This window comes from Lagopus muta, chromosome 2 (genome assembly GCF_023343835.1).
Source record: "Lagopus muta isolate bLagMut1 chromosome 2, bLagMut1 primary, whole genome shotgun sequence".
Classification (NCBI taxonomy): domain Eukaryota; kingdom Metazoa; phylum Chordata; class Aves; order Galliformes; family Phasianidae; genus Lagopus; species Lagopus muta.
In genome coordinates this window covers 74,216,403-74,224,549 of record NC_064434.1, presented here as the reverse complement: position 1 = coordinate 74,224,549, position 8,147 = coordinate 74,216,403, and the positions used below count along the sequence as shown (strand labels likewise).

Genomic DNA, 8,147 nt, shown 5'->3' with positions numbered 1-8,147 from the left:
GTGATGTAGCAGGTTGGGCTAACAGCTGTCTTTTCTTCTTCTTCCTTGCTCCGATGGAAGATTCACAAAGAAGGACAACGTGGCACCTTGTGTGAGTTTTTCCTCCTTTGGGACGTTCTGCAACTAATAGGTTTTCTTCCATCTTAGGGAAGTTTTACAGAACGTTTCCTCTGAAACACCTGAAAACTGAAACACCTCAGACTAAAGAAAGACGCTGCATGTTATACAGGGATTCAGTGTATATATATATATGGACTATAGAACAAGTTTTGAGAGGAAAACCATCAGGAGATTAAGAACTAAGGAGTAACAAGGAAATGTAAGCTGATGCTTCTGTAGAAAAAAATATCTCCAAGATTTTTAAGCTTCGTATTTTACTTTTCCTTCCTTTCTAATTGCATGAACTTGTTCTATTTAGGAGTAGAGGGAGACGTCACACAAAGAGCACCACTTGTAAGAATCTCACTCAACACATTTTCATGAAAGAAATTAAGCAGGGACCCAGTTAATTACTCACAGTTCTTGGAAGAAGCTATATTGGCTGCTTTCCTTGTTCCACACATACTGCCTTTATTAGTCGTTATACAGCAAGAGAATCATACATGACAGAGTTGGTCTGGCTCTAATATTTTGAGGTTATCTGGTCCTATTTAGTGATGTTCCCAAGAGATCCAGATGTCCTCACAGTCTCTTATGACAGTGAAGAAGGAAGAGAACTCATCCCAAATGTATTTCTGTGCTGTGCCATTTCTCTCTCTTCCTTGGCTTGACATTCTCTCCATCCAATAAGAGAAAACAGAGGTGGAGTGCGTAAGTCCCCTCATTCATTTACCTCCTCTGGGATTTAGGCAGGATCATCTTCTCTTAAACAGAAAGAGCATCATCAAACCAGGTTAAAAAATGAGTGTCTAAGGTTAGTCTGGAGATGAGGGATGACTCTGAAGGTACATCCAAGCAAAAATCCTAGTCTAGGTCTCAGACTGCGAGCCAGAAAATATACATCCATACACTTATAATGCTCGGACACATGAGATCACTGCTTTCAGTGAGCAATTTTCAAAGGGTTGTGGGTGGCTCAGGGCTCTCAGACTCTTTCTGAGACATCAAAGGTCTTGTAAAATTTTCATGACTTAAGAAATCATAGCTTTAAAATTAGTGATGAAAAGTATATTTTGGTCTACCTTGAGTACATTAAAGGAAAGGAACAGTGAATGTTTACAGACCCATTCTGTCTAAAAATAGAATGACAGCATTGACATCTCACAACTCTTCATCCCCTTAGATTTTTTTCTGTTCCTCACTTGTTACTCCATTTCCTACCATGATCTTCCCAAAACAATTTGGCAGCATGTATCACTGAACCTTCATTGGGGTTAGAAGATCACCCCCATGCTAGAAAACATTCTGGTCAAGGAAAATTTTATTTATTTTAGGCCTCTGCTAGGACTCTTTAAAAATTATTAATTATTTGTTATGTGAGCCTCTGAAAAATAGCCAGAGATGTGCTACCCAGAGCACAAGTTCCTGGAGCATAGAGGTGGGCTCTGGGCATCTGGATGGAATTTGACTCGAATGAAATTTTGCTGGAAATGAAGTGGTAGAAGATAAAGGTAGTGAAATGTGTTAGCTCTTTCTTTTCCTTCCAAAGAGTAAACAGAGTAATTTTTGTTTGAAGCTGGAATCAGGCTAGACTGTGAAAGTTTCATTCACATTTGCTGTGAAATACAAATAAGGCATTTTTGACAAAAACAGTTTTATTCACTTTAAGGAATTTCCTTACTGGCGGTTGGGTGAAGTATTTACTCGTGTCCAGTGATAGGATACTGCACTGACTCAGCTAGATATGTACTTTAGAATTGTTTTACACAGCAGAGATAAAGTAGTGGGAAGAAAAAAAAAAAAAAGAATTCAAATTAATGCTGCTTAGAGTGCTTTCCTGGCTTGAATCCACAATGTCAGAAAGAACTCCAAATTAAAAAACAGGTGCACTATGTCCAAGGCATTTAGGTGCCTAATTGTCTATGAAAACAGTATGAGCTGTTGAAGATCTTGACAAGTGTGATTTATCCTAAGGGGACATGATATTCTCATGTGCTCTCATAGATTCTCCTAAACCTTTACCCAATACCACCGCTACAGTCTCTTACAGAGGTGCTGAATTATCATGCAGATAAGATATGAGCTAAATTCTCTGCGTCAGTACTGTGATATCACACAATATCATTTCCATTGAGTAAGGTGGATATAAGTGGGTACTGTTAAGGAGCCACAAGTGGGAATACTTTCATGTGGTGACTGTAGTTGGGGTGGGATCAGTCACTGAGCCCGAGGAAACTCAAGATCAGGAGTCAGTCCCCAAGGATAGACCAGCCCAAGGCTCCAGATGGAAAGTGTACTCGGAAAAATGGAGAAATCAGGGCTACCCCAAACCAACGAGCAAATCAAAAGCAAGGTCAGGAAATGGAAGAGCTTGCAGTAAAAGGTAAAGTCTTAGACAAAGATGGCCTAAGTCTAAAAAGAGATAAAGCAGGTTAGCCAAGAAGCTTCTTCAGGACCAAATGGGACACCACGTAATGAAAGCAGTTAGCGAGATCTCCTTCTGTGCCCAAATCTCAGGTAGTCAGGCTTCCCAGGATACTGACCTCTCAGTTCCTGGCTACAGCGCTTGGCTGCAGGGCCTGAGAGAGGACGGCATGTGCTGAACCTCTAGCATATAACAAGGTTATCCAGTCAGCGCAGGGAAAATGGGTGTAATGACGTTAACAGAACACTCGGGCTTTTTTTTCCATCTAAGAAACTGTGAATTGGGGACAGGAGGAGGTTGGGGTGTGATGGGCTGCTCCCACTTCCCAGGACTTCCATGGCCCTGGGACACTGCTACTATTTCTCCAGGTGCTCTGGCCAGACACTGTCACAGATCATGGTGCTCAGTGCTGCAAAGCAGAACAGTGTTTCTATCATGATGGTGACAGAGATATAGTCCTTGCAGTGAAGGAGATGGGCACTGGTTGCTTGTGTTTTGTCTCAACATGAGACCAAAGATATGGATAATAGACATTTCTGAAGAACGGCCACAACAGAAGGAAAGACCATCCAGAAATACATAGAATAAAAATAGATATATGCTTCAAGAGCATGTGTAATTCGCAGGGGCTGTTAAAAAATTTGGTTAATTTGCTTAAGCAGGGCATGCAACAGACATGAGGCTGTAGGAAAGATGCAGTAATTACAACATTTTAAAAATTAAACCTGCACATAAACTAAAATACTTTTTACAGCGTAAAATTATGGCATAAAATTGTGGCAGAGAACAAATGTGTTACATATTTCCAATGACAGATCAACACCTCTTGTAATTCCCATTGTCAAAATTGTACGTATACAAAAAATAAATAAATAAAGCTGTTTTGTAACCAGAATTTCTCACCAAGCCCTACTACAAGATATGCAGAAGGAATATTTGTGAGAAACAAATACTGATTGTAATAGAAAAATCCCTGTTTTAGAAATAAGGCACATAATGAGAAAATAAAAATTATTTATGAAGTCAAACGACTTTTAAATCTTTAAATTCTCCACATACCTTCTAGGATTATAGTAACCTGTGGAAGGTCATTATAGTTATAAAGGAAAAGATTAAATAAGCACTTAAGCAGACATAAATAAAACAGACAGGTTAAAAGCTATTAAATTGAACAAGACTGGAGGGAAACCTAATCAGTGCTGCAAAGGAATCTGAACTGAAATAGAAGGAGACAAATGCAACGTTGAGAATGGGCTATGGGAAGCAGCAATTCTATATTACATATAGGACTCTTCCAAGAAAAGAGACAGTGTGAAAGTAGGAATCACTCTTTGACATGGGAAATTCTGATGGAAATAAGGCAGGAGAATGGGTCAAGAAGATGCAGGAAGAAATGTGCCTGCTGTGGAGGTGTTGGTGGGGTCAGGGAGCTGCTGTGGCAGCTGGGGCTGAACCCACTGGGCCAAGGGTTGTTATGTGGTCTCTAAGCCAGCAATTTCATTTATCTCAGCAAAAAATAAATAGGAAATATATGAAGGAAGCACGTATAGTAATAAAGAAACATAAAATTTATTTATTTGTTTTGTTACTCTCATGTTCCAGAGGTATAGAACCACTGAATTCACCGAGGGACATTTCCACTACCAGAGCTGGTAACATAAGGAATGACTATACCACAAGTACGGATATTTCCAAATATCTTTGTTTTTGTATATTTCTCAATATTTCTGTTCTCATTTTTCTGACTTCTCCCTGAAAAAAAAATAAACAAAACCATTTTGTTAACTAGATCTGCATGCACACTTTTTCTAGAGAGGGAGAAATAGGAGCCAACCTTATGAAAAAAAGGAAACAAAACACCCCAAAGCAACCAACAAAAAAATAGCCCAAATCCACAGAATCTACTTGAAATGTTGGGGAAGTTACCATTTAAAAACATATATATGCTGCAATACAGGAATATCTCAGTAACTCCATCCTCTGTGTTTCAAATGCCACAACACTAAATGTGAATAAATGCTGACTTTTGAGGGCACCTGATATACCAACACTACTTAACAGCATCTCTCAGATGCAGATCATTACATTAATTACGAGCACATCTGTTACAACTGATAATTTTTGTTCTTCCTGATTTTTAATAAGCAATTTTGCCAACACGTTTACTGGAAAGATTACAACATCTTCCTGTGCCGAGAAAACCCAAAGGGCCCATTTATCCCATTGAGCCGTCTTCTTGTTTAAACAGAGGGTCACGCTGCAACCAAGGGACTGTCGTTTCCCCCAGAAGACAGGTCTGATTTGGCTTCACACAGCTGCATGTCTGTGAGAGAGAAACTCCTTTTTTTAGAAGCCACTGAAGTCAGCCCAAGCAAATAGAACACCAGCAGCCCAGATGCACCGAGAAATGACAGTCAGAGTTGCTATGATTTAGTAACTGTAGATGTGGGAAGAGGAGGCTGAGCATCCTGGTTCTATTTGCTGTGCACGCTGTGAGTTGACGTGGATTTAACCAAGAAAGGGGCAAGGAACCCAAACAGTGTAAGAAAAGCAAACTGAACTGAGGCAAAGAATGCTTTGTCCCACATCCGATTCAGCCCTCAGGTGATCAGGCTCTGCATGCTTTTAATTTGACTAGCCGGGGATATTTGAGAAAACGTTCTGAGAACAAACGTGGCTGAATATTGAGCGTGACACAGAGTGTCACAAACGCTTAAAGCTTCAGGTCCTTCAGCCAGCGGACGGAACGAGTGTTTTCCGTAGGACCTGGGACGCGAGAACGTCCTCGCCTGAACAATAGCTCCTGGACCGGGCGTCCTGGTGGGGCGAAGGGGGTGAGAAGGCCGGGGCTGCGTCCGACAGCGGGAGAGGAGCGGCGGGAGCGGAGCGTGTGCGGCTGCGGCGCGGGGAGGCGGGCGGCGGGCGGGCAGGAGGCTGGTGCGAGCTGTTTGGCCACCGGAGCCAATCGAAAGCTGGGGCTTGATCCTCTTCTCGGGCAGCGGCTGAGAGGAGTCAGTGCCGAGCTCCCCTCCGCAGCCGGGACCCGGCCGAGCCGCCTCGCTCTCTCCCAGCACCGCGCTCTCCCACCGGGCGCCTATGGGCATCTGCAGAGAGCGAGGACTTCGCACCACCGCCAGCGGGCGAGGACCGCGACCCCGCTCCACCCCGCCTTTGGACCTATAGCCGGCAGGACGGAGCGCGCTGCGGACCCTTCCTCGCCTCACCGCAGGTACGGGGTGACCGGTGGCGGCCGCTCGCTTTCCTCCTTCCCTTCTCTCCCTGTGCCGGCTGTAGGGCAGGGCGCAGGGCCCCGAGAGCTGACAGCGCGTCTCCGCGCGGCGGCGGCGGCGTCGGCAGCGCCGCGTCCCGGAGGGAGCTGCCCGCCCGCGGGGCGGCTCCGCGCACAGCAACCCTAGAGGCGGCTCCCTTGGCTGCCCCAGGTACCTGCAGGGCCGGAGCCCCCCGGGCCGGGAGTATGGCAGCGCGTGCGTGCGTGAGAGCTGTGCCCCTTTGTACCTTTCTTTCTTTGCTTTGGGTTAATGATGGTTTGCAGTTATGAACCGCCCCCCCCCCCCCCCCCTCCCTCCGAGGGATCTGATCCAGCACTGCTTTAAGTCAGGAGTTGAAAATACACGGGAGGGTGAAAATACATGGGAGCCACTTTCTTATCCTGCAGATGATGATTATCGTCATACCATGCTTGACTTTCTGCAAGAGCTAAGGAAATAAGCGCTCTTGCAGAATTGGAGTCACAGGTCCCATAAAAAAATTGCACTGGCATTTGGCTGAACGACTCTTATTTTTAGCACACTATTGTGAAAGGGATTATATAACTTTGGTGGAGTTTTTGAGGATGAAATTAACAGCCCATAACAAGTTTAACCTCTCCTTTTACAAAAGAGGCGAAATGAATTGGATGAGAGCCCAATGAGTGCCATCAGGTGGGCATCGGTCTTAGCAGTGACTGAGGCAGACGCTCCCCAAGGACAACCCCAGTTCAAAATCCTGCAGGAGTCCCCAGGTAACAGGTGCAGGAGTTGCCTGCCTGGGTCATGCCGGTGCTGAGGCTGCTTCTGGGCTGCTTAGTGCTAAAGCAGAGAGAAACGAGCGTGAGCACAGAGTCCTTGCTGCCCACCAGCACTGATGCAATGCAGACACTGCTGTCAGGAGATAAATCTGTTGTGTAAACTCCAAGAAATGTGTGTCACCTGAAATACGTGCCTGAGAGATTTTTCTTATGCAGATGCTTCACTTGGTAACTTTGGTGCATAACTTTCAGGCTGGCCTTTCCAAATGCTAAGGAGGAACGTTAATATTCTAGGATTAGAAAACAGAGCCTTGACAAAATAATGTAATAGAGGCAGTCTGGTTTCTGCCAAGAATCAGTGTTCTGTCTTGGTGTGCAGGCTCTGAGCAAAGCACCTTTCCTCAGTTTTGTCGCACAGTCTGCAACGCACTGCCATCATCCAAGAAGTGAAGTCCTAAGTTCTGAAGAGCTGTGTGTGATCACTATAAAGCTGCAGAGGATGGACCTATTTGCTCAATGTGTTGTGGAAGGAAAGACAGTCTGGCTGTGGCATTTTGCTTTTTGCACCTCCTGTGCACACACAGAGCTCTGTGCCTGAAGGAAGCGTGCCCATAGCAGTGAGGGTTGCTCAGTATCTGAGCAGGACCAGGAGTGGTATAAGGCCAGTGAGCAGCATCAGAGGGGCTCTGAAAGGGTGGCACCAAAATGAACGCCTCTATCTCTGGATGTTGAGCGGCTGGTCTAGCTGATCTATTTGCTTTTTGTTTGTCTCTTGAATAGACTGTGCTTTCACGAGACACTCCTACAGTGTGGAATAGAACAAAGGCATGGGAAGGTGAAGAATTAATCTGAGGGGAATTTTGTTTCTTTCCATAGTATCAGGTGATGGCAAAAAACAGTCTGAATTGCCAGTTGAACTATGCAGGTATACCCTGTCCTTTGGAAATTGATGGTTTTTGGTCATCGTTTGTCAATGCTTATGTGAGTGTAAATCAAGGATATGCAGATCAATCCCTTTGGTAGCAAATAGCTTTGTCCTGCTGCGATTTTCTTGATAATCGTGGTAGAAGACAAATCCCAATGTACCATGATTGGATGCTTGCATTAGAACGGTTTCAATGTAAATTTAGCGGCGCTGCATGTAGGGCAGTCAAGCTGAGTTGCTGAAGTCACTGTGCAGATTTCCTGACACCCGAAGAGCCTCTCAAGCGCTGCACACTGAGTTCTTTCCCTTCACTCTCCCAGATGCTGATAGGCGTGGCTGTGCATTTATATTAGGATTGTGGTTCCTATCAGGAGGGCTCTTTGACGCCAGTCTCCCAGTTGTTCCCACTTACTGTCCATCTCCATATACCTCATGGTGGGCCAGCTGGATTCCTTTAGGATGAATCTAAACTGGAGGATGTGCTAGAGTCTTGAGTCATTGTTGGAAATTCCGTCTGTGGGACTAGACCAGTGCTAGCCTGAAGTAAAACCCTACAAAATGCATTTAGCATTGGTACAAAGTTTCCCACACTTGTATTCCATGTGTTCCTGTTGGGCCGATCTGTTGCTAACATAGACGCATTTGATTTGCAGCATGCAGTGCTGGTGCAC

At 44.7% G+C, this 8,147-nt stretch overlaps 1 protein-coding gene across 1 annotated transcript in view; it reads left to right on the top strand.

Annotated features, from left to right (window-relative positions):
* The first annotated feature begins 5,115 nt into the window (after window positions 1-5,115).
* GREM2 (gremlin 2, DAN family BMP antagonist) overlaps window positions 5,116-8,147 on the top strand; it is a 47,458-nt gene continuing 44,426 nt past the window's right edge. Inside the window, exon 1 of the mRNA XM_048937770.1 lies at window positions 5,116-5,753. The gene's annotated coding sequence lies outside the window, so the exon portion shown is untranslated. The remainder of the gene's footprint in view (window positions 5,754-8,147) is intronic.